The sequence below is a fragment of the Salvelinus namaycush genome, chromosome 28 (assembly GCF_016432855.1).
Source record: "Salvelinus namaycush isolate Seneca chromosome 28, SaNama_1.0, whole genome shotgun sequence".
In the NCBI taxonomy this organism is placed as follows: Eukaryota; Metazoa; Chordata; class Actinopteri; order Salmoniformes; family Salmonidae; genus Salvelinus; species Salvelinus namaycush.
The window spans coordinates 45977373-45987818 of NC_052334.1; the positions used below are offsets into that span (position 1 = coordinate 45977373).

The 10446-nt window shown below is 43.5% G+C and overlaps 1 long non-coding RNA gene across 2 annotated transcripts; it reads right to left on the bottom strand.

Moving 5' to 3' along the window:
- Positions 1–606: 606 nt before the first annotated feature.
- LOC120023621 lies at positions 607–9417 on the bottom strand. Of its 2 annotated transcripts, none has more exons than XR_005472720.1 (3): positions 9300–9417; positions 7261–7326; positions 607–651 (listed from the first exon to the last, which is right to left on the bottom strand). It is a non-coding gene; the product is annotated as an uncharacterized LOC120023621 (long non-coding RNA). The 2 variants fall into 2 exon arrangements; XR_005472721.1 differs by lacking the exon at positions 607–651 and adding an exon at positions 6359–7166.
- Positions 9418–10446: the final 1029 nt, after the last annotated feature.

Here is a 10446-nt window from a genome sequence, read left to right on the forward strand (position 1 = left end):
TGTATAGCGAGAATAGGAGAGGGCCTAGAACAGAGCCCTGGGGGACACCAGTGGTGAGAGCACGTGGTGAGGAGACAGATTCTCGCCACGCCACCTGGTAGGAGCGACCTGTCAGGTAGGACGCAATCCAAGCGTGGGCCGCGCCGGAGATGCCCAACTCGGAGAGGGTGGAGAGGAGGATCTGATGGTTCACAGTATCAAAGGCAGCCGATAGGTCTAGAAGGATGAGAGCAGAGGAGAGAGAGTTAGCTTTAGCAATGCGGAGCGCCTCCGTGACACAGAGAAGAGCAGTCTCAGTTGAATGACTAGTCTTGAAACCTGACTGATTTGGATCAAGAAGGTCATTCTGAGAGAGATAGCAGGAGAGCTGGCCAAGGACGGCACGTTCAAGAGTTTTGGAGAGAAAAGAAAGAAGGGATACTGGTCTGTAGTTGTTGACATCGGAGGGATCGAGTGTAGGTTTTTTCAGAAGGGGTGCAACTCTCGCTCTCTTGAAGACGGAAGGGACGTAGCCAGCGGTCAAGGATGAGTTGATGAGCGAGGTGAGGTAAGGGAGAAGGTCTCCGGAAATGGTCTGGAGAAGAGAGGAGGGGATAGGGTCAAGCGGGCAGGTTGTTGGGCGGCCGGCCGTCACAAGACGCGAGATTTCATCTGGGGAGAGAGGGGAGAAAGAGGTCAAAGCACAGGGTAGGGCAGTGTGAGCAGAACCAGCGGTGTCGTTTGACTTAGCAAACGAGGATCGGATGTCGTCAACCTTCTTTTCAAAATGGTTGACGAAGTCATCCGCAGAGAGGGAGGAGGAGGGGGGGGGGAGGAGGATTCAGGAGGGAGGAGAAGGTGGCAAAGAGCTTCCTAGGGTTAGAGGCAGATGCTTGGAATTTAGAGTGGTAGAAAGTGGCTTTAGCAGCAGAGACAGAAGAGGAAAATGTAGAGAGGAGGGAGTGAAAGGATGCCAGGTCCGCAGGGAGGCGAGTTCTCCTCCATTTCCGCTCGGCTGCCCGGAGCCCTGTTCTGTGAGCTCGCAATGAGTCGTCGAGCCACGGAGCAGGAGGGGAGGACCGAGCCGGCCTGGAGGAGAGGGGACATAGAGAGTCAAAGGATGCAGAAAGGGAGGAGAGGAGGGTTGAGGAGGCAGAATCAGGAGATAGGTTGGAGAAGGTTTGAGCAGAGGGAAGAGATGATAGGATGGAAGAGGAGAGAGTAGCGGGGGAGAGAGAGCGAAGGTTAGGACGGCGCAATACCATCCGAGTAGGGGCAGAGTGGGAAATGTTGGATGAGAGCGAGAGGGAAAAGGATACAAGGTAGTGGTCGGAGACTTGGAGGGGAGTTGCAATGAGATTAGTGGAAGAACAGCATCTAGTAAAGATGAGGTCGAGCGTATTGCCTGCCTTGTGAGTAGGGGGGGAAGGTGAGAGGGTGAGAGGGTTTACCAACAGAAGCAAAATCATCATTACAATAACATAACAATAGTGTACCGGTTCAGCCAACATATTTACATTTAAGTCATTTAGCAGACGCTCTTATCCAGAGCGACTTACAAGTACATACATTCATACTTTTTTTTTTTGTACTGGTCCCCCGTGGGAATCGAACCCACAACCCTCGAACCCACAACCCTGGCGTTGCAAGCGCCATGCTCTACCAACTGAGCCACATGGGACAACATATAATGGAAACAACTTCGCTAGTGTTCTGACTTTACTTTCATTAATCTGATGACTGTTATTTATTTAATCCACTAACTATGCTTAATTGTTACCTGATTAAATTAATCAGGTAACAATTAACTCATTAGGATTTGGGACACCACGGAGGAGGTTGTTTAAAGAGTTACCATCTCCTGGATTAACCTCTGTAAGGTATATATATATATATCTATTTCATCGATAAATAGTCATCTTATTAATCATTACCTCTTATCATATCATCATTCTGAACAGTCGTAACCTCATGCATCTGCAAAAAACCCAGCCGTGAGGTCAGGGCAGCTTAAGGGAGAAATAAAAGTGTATGGCCCGTATCACTAGTGGCCTGCCTAGCAGTAAAGAACGATGTTTGTACAGATGGGTAGGAGGAGACTCAGCCTAGGAGAAAGGGTTTAAATATCAGTGCTTGTGTGAAATGTCTTTTGTCTGAATTACAGCTGTATTGACCCTTTGGGAAGAATTGAACTTAATTCAGCTTCTCTAGTGTCTGTGAGTTATTTACTCAAAATGATAACCTAACAATGGTATGGCAACTGCTCGGCCTCCGACTGAAAGGCACTACAGAGGGTAGTGCCTACGGCCCAGTACAAGTACAAGCTTCCTGCAATCCATGACCTCTATACCAGGCGGTGTCAGAGGAAGGCCCTAAAAATTGTCAAAGACTCCAGCCACCCTAGTCATAGACTGTTCTCTCTGCTACCGCATGGCAAGTGGTACCGTAGTGCCAAGTCTAGGTCCCAGAGGCTTCTAAACAGCTTCTACCCCCAAGCCATAAGACTTCTGAACAGCTAATCAAATGGCTACCCAGACTATTTGCATTGCCCCCACCCTCTTCTACGCTGCTACTATTCTCTGTTATTATCTATGCATTGTCACTTTAATAACTCTACCTACATGTACACTACCGTTCAAAGGTTTGGTGTCACTTAGAAATGTCCTAAAGAATAGCAAATTTTTTGTCCATTAAAATAACATCAAATTGATCAGCAATACAGTGTAGACATTATTAATGTTGTAAATGACTATTATAGCTGGAAACGGCAGATTGTTTATGGAAAATCTACATAGGTGTACAGAGGCCCATTATCAGCAACCATCACTTCTGTGTTCCAATGTCACATTGTGTTTGCTAATCCAAGTTTATCATTTTAAAAGGCTAATTGGTCATTAGAAAACCCTTTTGCAATTATCTTAGCACAGCTGAAAACTGTTGTCCTGATTAAAGAAGCAATAAACTGCCCTTCTTTAGACTAGCTGAGTGTCTGGAGCATCAGCATTTGTGGGTTTGATTACAGGCTCAAAATGGCCAGAAACAAAGACCTTTCTTCTGAAACTCATCAGTCTATTGTTCTGAGAAATGAAGGCTATTCCATGCGAGAAATTGCCAAGAAACTGAACATCTCATACAACGCTGTGTACTACTCCCTTCACAGAACAGCGTAAACTGGCTCTAACCAGAATAGAAAGAGGAGTGGGAGGCCCCGGTGCACAACTGAGTAAGAGGACAAGTACATTAGAATGTCTAGTTTGAGAAACAGATGCCTCACAAGTCCTCAACTGGCAGCTTCATTAAATAGTAACTGCAAAACACCAGTATCAATGTCAACAGTGAAGAGGCGACTCCGGGATGCTGGCCTTCCAGGCAGAGTTCCTCTGTCCAGTGTCTGTGTTCTTTTGCCCATCTTTTCTTTTTATTGGCCAGTCTGCGATATGGCTTTTTCTTTGCAACTCTGCGTAGAAGGCCAGCATCCCAGAGTCGCCTGTCAGAGAGAGTGATGGAGGTGAGGGTCATTAATGTTCTGTTTTGTATTCTGTGAACATAAGAAATGGTTTTGTCTTTTTTGTAATATCTCCGTGGGTTCTGGGCAAAACATTTGGCTTAGGACTACTTCCTTTGGCCTCACCTTTTTAAATAAGACATTAATTGAAAGAATCCTAACGTTCTGCTTCCTTGGGTGGTATGGTTCGGCAGTGCCAAGTCTCAAAGCATCCCATCACTCTACAAATCAAGAACCATCCATAAATCCAGACAATTTTACTAAGACACACCCACTATATGACAGTACCAACTGCTGCTGTCAGGTCTCCTTACCCCTGCCCCTTGGCTAGCTATCAGAGGGTTATGACTTCAAATTCATGAAAAAAGAACATTCAAATCCTGGATCCTATCCTCTGCTGTTGTGATAATAATGGTAATTCTCAAGTTATTTAAACTTTTCCCATGGCTATTTGTGTTTTGCCTCTAGTTTATATAAGCGCTCCTTTTTCAAATCATCTGCTCGGTAAAAAGCTGAGTTGGTGGAGCAATATTTTTGTCTACTCTTTTAATAAAGTATTATGTGCAATTGCTCTGATTTGAAAATGTGATTCAGTATTATTGACTATTGTGTTATCTTCCTATTGTTTCCTCTAGAATTGGTTAGGGAATGAAAGAAGAAAATTGGCCCAGAGTCTGTCCCTCAAATAAAATGAAGCTCTACACATGTAACGTGTCAGCTTACAACCTGTTTATGAGGGATCACCCTAAAGCAAAAGGTTTGTGCAGTCTTTATTTTATATTTTACCCCCTTTGTCGATCTTGTCTCATCGCTGCAACTCCCCAACGGGCTCGGGAGGTGAAGGTCAAGTCATGCGTCCTCCGAAACATGACCCGCCAAACCGCGTCTCTTAACACCTGGTACCCAGAGCAAACGGCAGGCATTGGCAGGCATTACCACCTGCCACAAAAGCCCATTACAGTGAGGTGGCCTGCAAGCTACAGGCAGGAGGTCAGGAGTTGCAGGGGAAGGCATTAAAAGTCAAATTTTATTTAAGACAGTTGAAATCAATGGTGGCAACATATAGGGTCACAATAGTAAGTCATGAAATGTTGAAATTTTTACCTCAAAAGTATTTGGATTTGGTAGATGGAGTTAGATTTGAGACACAGATTTAAAATACCGAGAACAGGCATTTTTCTTATGGAAGGATTTCAGTTTTTTCGACAACACTTTTCCTATAAGTATTTTTAGGTATTGTATTTTCTTACATTAATTTCATTTATTATTTATCTTGTCTATTTCTACCTAATTTTTTGTTAGGTTATTGAGTTGGAAGGTATGGGGGTCGACACAGCATTCATTGTTCACAACCCCGACGACCCCATACCAGTCAGCACAGCCTCATCTGGAAGGGGAAAGGAATTTGTTCAGGGCCAGGATCTGATCGGCAAGTTTTCTGTACACTTTTTTGGTACACATTTAAAAAATCAGACTTGATTTTCCCTTGTGAAATATGTAGCAACCCTGACAAAAATGCCAATTTATTATAATCCACATAACAATTCACATTTCCTGTTACTGCACGATTATTTTCCTGCCGTAGCAAACTGACTCAAATTAAGATCCTACATCTAAATTATACATCTATAATGCCTTTAAACACACTCATACGGTACTGTGCCTCTTTTTGTTACATCTAGTCAAACCTGCAGCTTCACAGTCAAAGTTTAAGGGTTTGACAAGGCTAGGGTGCAAGGAGTACAAGCCTTATTCAACCAGAAGTATAGTATGTATAATTTTATTTGACTATTAAAATGTACTGTAGATCTGTGATTCATCAATTAAATAACGGTCCTGCTCCGCTTTTAAGCAAGCTTAAAAAAATTCTCAGGCAGAGAGGGCTGACATTTGATTTATAAAAACATATGTGGTAGCTGTGCCTTGTTGGTTTACATTGTTGATATTCAAGTAAGCAGATTTCTGGATCACTGGTAGAAGCTTGGAATAATGTGTACACTTGATTTTCCTTCACTAAAGCCTTATTTCTGTTTCTGTTTAGATGAAGCAAGTGGACATGGCAGAGTTCCATATGGCTGTGGCTGCCAAGAAGGTGGTCATTGAAGTAGAGGGCATGCCAGGTGGAATAGAGTTTTTAAAAAAGCCCTCCCACTATGGCATGGACCAACTATCTACCATTTTGGAGGCAGGCCGTGGCATCAAGTTCACAATAAGTAAGATGCAACACTCTCTACAATGTTTCAATGCAGAATTGTAATGTCTTGGTCATTGAGATGAACAACATTGACATGTACAGTACAGGCAGTGGCTTGACCCATTACTTTAGACAATCATGACATTCCCTTTGAACAGATACCCATTGTGGCCACTGCTCTCGCTAAAGGGCAACGGTGGGCTTTGCTATATATGGCCATCTACCACTTATTATTTTCTGGGCCAATATGTCTGCTGATTATGAAAAGATGGAGCAAATGTTTGATTTTTAGAATATCTGTTTTCAGCTGGGGGTGGTGCTGGGCCTAGAGCTGGAGATAGGAGTTGAGCTGGGCCTGGAGATGGGAGTGGAGCTGGGCCTGGAACAGGGAAAAGGACATCCAGCCAACTTGACACAACTGTGGGAAGCATTGGAGTCGACATAGGCCAGCATCCCTGTTGAACGCTTTCAACACATTGTAGAGTCAAATCAAATTGTATTTTTCACATGTGCCGAATACAATAGGTGTAGACTTTACCGTGAAATGCTTACTGACAAGCCCTTAACCAACAATGCTGTTAATAAAATATTTACTAAATAAAGTTTAAAAAGTAGCAATAAAATAACGAGGCTATATACAGGAGGTACTGGTATCGAGTCAATGTGCAGGGGTACAGGTCCATGCCCCGATGAATTGAGGCTGTTCTGAGGGCAGGTGTTCCTAATGTTTGGAATACTCAGTGTATAGTTTGTCCCTATAGAACTCACACGCAAACACAGACAGACATTAATTCCTCAATCTTCTGAATCACTGTCCTCCTCTACATCTGTGCTGACCGAGCCATCACTAGCCAACATTGAAAATGCTTGCTGGAGCTTTAATATGTTCTGCATTTTATTTCGGAGCAGCACTCAGCCTCACACTGCCCAAGAGAAGCAAGGGCCTCTTCAAAAAGCCCCAACTCTCTCTGGCAATAAAAAAAAGGCAATTTTGTAGGTCTGCTTGTATAAGGTGCTTCTCCTTTGCTGCCCTACGGCACATGTTATGCAGCATCACTGCACGCTGCTTTGCACAGAGCAGACTGTCCCCCAAGTTGTTGGACACCTTGGACCAGACTGTATGGTCTTTCTGGAGAACATCCACGTACTCCAGTCTTGGGTGGAATTGAGGTGACTTGTTCCTTCAATCACAGAATTATGATAGAAATCTTTCATATAGTTCAAAGCACCTGGGTGAATGAGATTTAGATAACAGCAGTGATATGCTAGGGTGTGATGCAGTGTTCAACAACACTGAATTGACTGCAGTACCTGCATACTTTCTGACCAGGCCACAATAGAAAGAGCGCTACAGGACCAGCCTATGGATTGCAGCCAGTAGACAGAGTCATCTTAGTCTGCAGACTTTCCAAAATCGCTGCACAGTGTTGAAAAAAACAGCGTACAATCCAGTTTCTCTTCTCCATGGCCTTCAACCTTTTCTCCAGGCTGAAAGGTGAACATTTATGTTTAAAACCTCCAATGACTAACCCCAATACAGTGGGACAAATATGATGGAGACATACTAAGAAAAGCGATTTACCTTTCAAGCCGAGTAGTCAACTGAGCGTTCCTATCATCAGTGATTGACGGGGACATCATGTCAGACCTAGAAAATATTATACAAATATATAAGCGAAAATATAACAGTATGAAAGCATCAACATAAAACTATCCAGTTAGGAAGGCTAAATCCATTTGAGTGGATTATGTAGTGTGAAGTGTTGGCACACAGGTCAGAAGACTTCATGTACAGTCGTGGCCAAAAAGTTGACAATGAGAGAATGACACAAATATTAATTTTCACAAAGTCTGCTGCCTCAGTTTGTATTATGGCAATTTGCATATACTCCAGAATGTTATGAAGAGTGATCAGATGAATTGCAATTAATTGCAAAGTCCCTCTTTGCCATGCAAATGAACTGAATCCCCCAAAAACATTTCCACTGCATTTCAGCCCTGCCACAAAAGGACCAGCTGACTCTCTGCTGACTCAGTGATTCTCTCGTTAACACAGGTGTGAGTGTTGAAGAGGACAAGGCTGGAGATCACTCTGTCATGCTGATTGAGTTTGAATAACAGACTGGAAGCTTCAAAAGGAGGGTGGTGCTTGGAGTCATTGTTCTTCCTCTGTCAACCATGGTTACCTGCAAGGAAACACGTGCCGTCATCATTGCTTTGCACAAAAAGGGCTTCACAGGCAAGGATATTGCTGCCACTAAGATTGCACCTAAAATCAACCATTTATCGGATCATCAAGAACTTCAAGGAGAGTGGTTCAATTGTTGTGAAGAAGGCTTCAGGGTGCCCAAGAAAGTCCAGCAAGCGCCAGGACCGTCTCCTAACGTTGATTCAGCTGCGGGATTGGGGCACCACCAGTACAGAGCTTGCTCAGGAATGGAAGCAGGCAGGTGTGAGTGCATCTGCACGCACAGTGAGGCGAAGACTTTTGGAGGATGGCCTGGTGTCAAGAAGGGCAGCAAAGAAGCCACTTCTCTCCAGGACAAATATCAGGGACAGACTGGTATTCTGCAAAAGGTACAGGGATTGGACTGCTGAGGACTGGGGTAAAGTAATTTTCTCTGATTCTCCCCTTTCCGATTGTTTGGGGCATCCAGAAAAAAGCTTGTCCGGAGAAGACAAGGTGAGCGCTACCATCAGTCCTGTGTCATGCCAACTGTAAAGCATCCTGAGATCATTCATGTGTGGGGTTGCTTCTCAGCCAAGGGAGTGGGCTCACTCACAATTTTGCCTAAGAACACAGCCATGAATAAAGAATGGTACCAACACATCCTCCGAGAGCAACTTCTCCCATACATCCAGGAACAGTTTGGTGACGAACAATGCCTCTTCCAGCATGATGGAGCACCTTGCCATAAGGCAAAAGTGATAACTAAGTGGCTCGGGGAACAAAACATCGATATTTTGGGTCCATGGCCCAAGGAAACTCCCCAGACCTTAATCCCATTGAGAACTTGTGGTCAATCCTCAAGAGGCGGGTGAACAAATAAAACCCCACAAATTCTGACAAACTCCAAGCATTGATTATGCAAGAATGGGCTGCCATCAGTCAGGATGTGGCCCAGAAGTTAATTGACAGCATGCCAGGGCAGATTGTAGAGGTCTTGAAAAAGAAGGTTCAACACTGCAAATATTGACTCTTTGCATCAACTTCATGTAATTGTCAATAAAATCATTTGACACTCATGAAATGCTTGTAATTATACTTCAGTATTCCATAGTAACATCTGACAAATATCTAGACACTGACGCAGCAAACTCTGTGGAAATTTATATTTGTGTCATTCTCAAAACTTTTGGCCACGACTGTAGAATCGATTAAGCAGGGGAGGGGGAACTCATGTTTCTGGGATATGTAGTGGAAAGGGTCAGGTGACAGCAGGAGGTGGTGATAAGTGTATAAAGTAACAGGGAGTAGCTATGCAGAGCCAAGAGATTGAGGGACCAGGACACAGCAAGGTATAGGAACGCGGCAGTCATTACTGGTAGGGCTAAGCCAGACAGAAAGGGGTGTTTAGAGATGGGATAAAACCTTAGGTCAGAGATGTAGCAACTACTTACGCGACTTACTGTTGTTCTGCGAGAGTTTCCACGTATCTCTAGCAGGTATGGAACAACATCCTCTTGCCTGTGAGGGTCTCCTTTATCTGACAGGTCCAAACTTCCACGTCCGACTGTGCTGCCTACAACATAATTAAGGGCCTAATTAAATCTATTGCAGAACAAAATAAACCACACTGGCAGTTGTGCTAAGTTTTACATGTGCAATGCTCACAAGTTAGAGATCATCAAATCAAATGTATTTTATAAAGCCCTTTTTACATCAGTTGTAAAGCTGCATCACAAAGAGCTTTAAGACACCCTGCCTAAAACCCCAACGAGCAAGCAATGCAGAAGCACAATGAAAGCGGTTCATGGCGTGCATGTTTGTCAGACCAATGGATAAATCTGAACAGAAAAACACTTTCAAACGTTCTTAGATTTGTGTTTTTAAAGACCATAATGGCTATAGAGGGTGCAAACATTTCAAGACGCTAGGGTCAGATGGCTTTCATGTTTAAGGGTGGGGTGGGTTGTCGGGGCTAGTACCTTTAAGACAGACAAGAGATGCAGCCAAATAAATTAAGACGCAGCCTAGCTCTGAACAGGAAATGACACCATGCCATGGTTCCCGTGAAATTTAAACCAAAAGGACTGCTATTGCAAATCCTTTTAAATGGAGAAGTGTATATATATATATATATATATATACAGATTGAATTGCACTCAAGAAATCTTCTGCCCTACTATTGGTCATATTAGCGGGCTATCCCGTGGTAAAAAAAACTGAAAAACTAGTGAGTCAGGCAGCGCCCCACTGATTCATATCGACTGATTGGTTCTGTACAGGGTGCTGATTGAGTGGTTGGGTTAAATACGGAAGACACATTTCAGTTGAATGCATTCAATTGACTTTCCCAAAGACTGCATTAACGATGAGTAATAAAATAAAGGCACTTCTTAAAGCCTATTTCACACCACAGCCTGCTGAATTTGCAAGAAAACCTTTCATTTCACTGTTTTACAATGTTAAAACGTATTTATGACATGTCTTTTCAATTAAATGGTCAGAATGCCACGTTTTAATTTTTTTTCCCCTTTCTCTGCCACACATCTGATTTTGCTCTGCAGTTTGATACTCAGACAGTGACCTATGGATAGTCATCCT